This window comes from Xyrauchen texanus, chromosome 27 (assembly GCF_025860055.1).
Source record: "Xyrauchen texanus isolate HMW12.3.18 chromosome 27, RBS_HiC_50CHRs, whole genome shotgun sequence".
In the NCBI taxonomy this organism is placed as follows: Eukaryota; Metazoa; Chordata; class Actinopteri; order Cypriniformes; family Catostomidae; genus Xyrauchen; species Xyrauchen texanus.
In genome coordinates this window covers 39,585,196-39,589,686 of record NC_068302.1, presented here as the reverse complement: position 1 = coordinate 39,589,686, position 4,491 = coordinate 39,585,196, and positions in this window count along the sequence as shown.

The following is a 4,491-nucleotide window of genomic DNA, read 5'->3' as shown; positions in this document are numbered from 1 at the left end:
GAGAGAAACTCTGCTTTTGTATCCATGTCGGTTTTTTCTTTACTTTTCTAACAGTAATGTTTATGTTATACAATCATGTGAATTTCTAACAGAACGCCCACTGACAGTGATCTTTATATGAAACAATCAGTGAGGACATTATTTTGCAATCTGTTATCAGTGGAATTATTTAACAGCTTGATATGAAACATAATGGTGCAAAAGCTGACATCGAGTTATGTGCCAAAAGTTTATGTCACACTTTCCTAGCTATTAATGAGCACTATCACATCAGTCATTAAGTGATGTATTCAAGTAATAAACGCTTCTCTTTCATTAGGAAATTTGTCGGTCTTTAGACATCAAATTGATTTGGGCCACTGCAGCTTTTTAATGAGTTTTGGCTGAAAATGAATTCATACCAAAAGAGGTCCCGATGACAGTGCCAACAGCAGCTAGACGTTAATTTGCACAGTCAAGTTGATCATTGATGAAAATCACCCAGATTGAACTGAATAAAGAGCAGAAAGGCAGACTGACGCAGATGGCTGAATCATTTCAAAGAAAATATGAACTATCTCTTGTGTTGAAGAAGCAGGAACGATGAAATTCCATATTCATTTCAAAGATTGTCAAACCTTGAGTTTGAAATGGTAATTGAGGCGATGATACCCTCATAATCTGAGGTTATTATGTTAGTACTGCTAGATTATAGTTATCGTTAAAAATGGAAAACATTTATGGGAATATTACTTACAAAACCAGTTACAAAGTTGATAGATAGATAGATAGATAGATAGATAGATAGATAGATAGATAGATAGATAGATAGATAGATAGATAGATAGATAGATAGATAGATAGATCATTTGAGTTGACAGACAGATAGATAGATAGATAGATAGATAGATAGATAGATAGATAGATAGATAGATAGATAGATAGATAGATCAGTTGAGTTGATAGATAGATAGATAGATAGATAGATAGATAGATAGATAGATAGATAGATAGACAGATAGATAGATAGATAGATAGATAGATCATTTGAGTTGACAGACAGACAGACAGACAGATAGATAGATAGATAGATAGATAGATAGATAGATAGATAGATAGATAGATAGATAGATAGATAGATAGATAGATAGATCATTTGAGTTGATAGATAGATAGATAGATAGATAGATAGATAGATAGATAGATAGATAGATAGATAGATAGATCATTTGAGTTGACAGACAGATAGATAGATAGATATATATATAGATAGATAGATAGATAGATAGATAGATAGATAGATAGATAGATAGATAGATAGACAGATAGATAGATAGATAGATAAATCAGTTGAGTAGATAGATAGATAGATAGATAGATAGATAGATAGATAGATAGATAGATAGATAGATAGATAGATAGATAGATAGATAAATCAGTTGAGTTGATAGATTGATAGATAGATAGATAGATAGATAGATAGATAGATAGATAGATAGATAGATAGATAGATAGATAGATAGATAGATCATTTGAGTTGACAGACAGACAGATAGATAGATAGATAGATAGATAGATAGATAGATAGATAGATAGATAGATAAATAGATAGATAGATAAATCAGTTGAGTTGATAGATAGATAGATAGATAGATAGATAGATAGATAGATAGATAGATAGATAGATAGATAGATAGATAGATCATTTGAGTTCACAGACAGACAGATAGATAGATAGATAGATAGATAGATAGATAGATAGATAGATAGATAGATAGATAGATAGATAGATAGATAGATAGATAGATAGATAATTTGAGTTGACAGACAGACAGACAGACAGATAGATAGATAGATAGATAGATAGATAGATAGATAGATAGATCATTTGAGTAGACAGACAGACAGACAGACAGATAGATAGATAGATCGATCGATAGATAGATAAATCATTTGAGTTGATAGATAGATAGATAGATAGATAGATAGATAGATAGATAGATAGATAATTTGAGTTGACAGACAGACAGACAGACAGATAGATAGATAGATAGATAGATAGATAGATAGATAGATAGATAGATAGATAGATAGATAGATCATTTGAGTAGACAGACAGACAGATAGATAGATAGATCGATCGATAGATAGATAAATCAGTTGAGTTGATAGATAGATAGATAGATAGATAGATAGATAGATAGTTAGATAGATAGATAGATCATTTGAGTTGACAGACAGACAGACAGACAGACAGACAGACAGACAGATAGATAGATAGATAGATAGATAGATAGATAGATAGATAGATAGATAGATAGATAGATAGATAGATAGATAGATAGATAGATAGATAAATCAGTTGAGTTGATAGATAGATAGATAGATAGATAGATAGATAGATAGATAGATCAGTTGAGTTGATAGATAGATAGATAGATAGATAGATAGATAGATAGATAGATAGATAGATAGATCAGTTGAGTTGATAGATAGATAGATAGATAGATAGATAGATAGATAGATAGATAGATAGATAGATAGATAGATAGATAGATAGATAGATAGATAGATCAGTTGAGTTGATAGATAGATAGATAGATAGATAGATAGATAGATAGATAGATAGATAGATAGATAGATAGATAGATAGATAGACAGACAGACAGACAGACAAATAGATAGATAGATAGATAGATAGATAGATAGATAGATAGATAGATAGATAGATCGATCAGTTGAGTTGATAGATAGATAGATAGATAGATAGATAGATAGATAGATAGATAGATAGATAGATAGATAGATAGATAGATAGATAGATCAGTTGAGTTGATAGATAGATAGATAGATAGATACATCATTTGAGTTGATAGATAGATAGATAGATAGATAGATAGATAGATAGATAGATAGATCAGTTGAGTTGATAGATAGATAGATAGATAGATAGATAGATAGATAGATAGATAGATAGATAGATAGATAAATCATTTGAGTTGATAGATAGATAGATAGATAGATAGATAGATAGATAGATAGATAGATAGATAGATAGATAGATAGATAGATAGATAGATAGATAGATCAGTTGAGTTGATAGATAGATAGATAGATAGATAGATAGATAGATAGATAGATAGATAGATAGATAGATAGATAGATAGATAGATAGATAGATTGATAGATAATTTGAGTTGACAGACAGACAGACAGACAGATAGATAGATAGACAGATAGATAATTTGAGTTGACAGACAGACAGATAGATAGATAGATAGATAGATAGATAGATAGATAGATAGATAGATAGATAGATAGATAGATAGATCAGTTGAGTTGATAGATAGATAGATAGATAGATAGATAGATAGATAGATAGATAGATAGATAGATAGATAGATAGATAGATAGATCAGTTGAGTTGATAGATAGATAGATAGATAGATAGATAGATAGATAGACAGACAGACAGACAGACAAATAGATAGATAGATAGATAGATAGATAGATAGATAGATAGATAGATAGATAGATAGATAGATAGATCATTTGAGTTGACAGACAGACAGACAGACAGACAGACAGATAGACAGACAGATAGATAGATAGATAGATAGATAGATAGATAGATAGATAGATAGATAGATAGATAGATAGATAAATCAGTTGAGTTGATAGATAGATAGATAGATAGATAGATAGATAGATAGATAGATAGATAGATAGATAGATAGATAGATAGATAGATCAGTTGAGTTGAGTTGATAGATAGATAGATAGATAGATAGATAGATAGATAGATAGATAGATAGATAGATAGATAGATAGATAGATAGATAGATAGATAGATAGATAGATAGATAGATCAGTTGAGTTGATAGATAGATAGATAGATAGATAGATAAATCATTTGAGTTGATAGATAGATAGATAGATAGATAGATAGATAGATAGATAGATAGATAGATAGATAGATAGATAGATAGATAGATAGATAGATAGATCAGTTGAGTTGATAGATAGATAGATAGATAGATAGATAGATAGATAGATAGATAGATAGATAGATAGATAGATAGATAGATAGATAGATAGATAGATAATTTGAGTTGACAGACAGACAGACAGACAGACTAGACAGATAGATAATTTGAGTTGACAGACAGACAGATAGATAGATAGATAGATAGATAGATAGATAGATAGATAGATAGATAGATAGATAGATAGATAGATAGATAGATAGACAGATAGATAGATAGACAGATAGATAATTTGAGTTGACAGACAGACAGATAGATAGATAGATAGATAGATAGATAGATAGATAGATTGATAGACAGACAGATAGATAGATAGACAGATAGATAATTTGAGTTGACAGACAGACAGATAGATAGATAGATAGATAGATAGATAGATAGATAGATAGATAGATAAACCATTTGAGTAGATAGATAGATAGATAGATAGATAGATAGATAGATAGATAGATAGATAGATAGATAG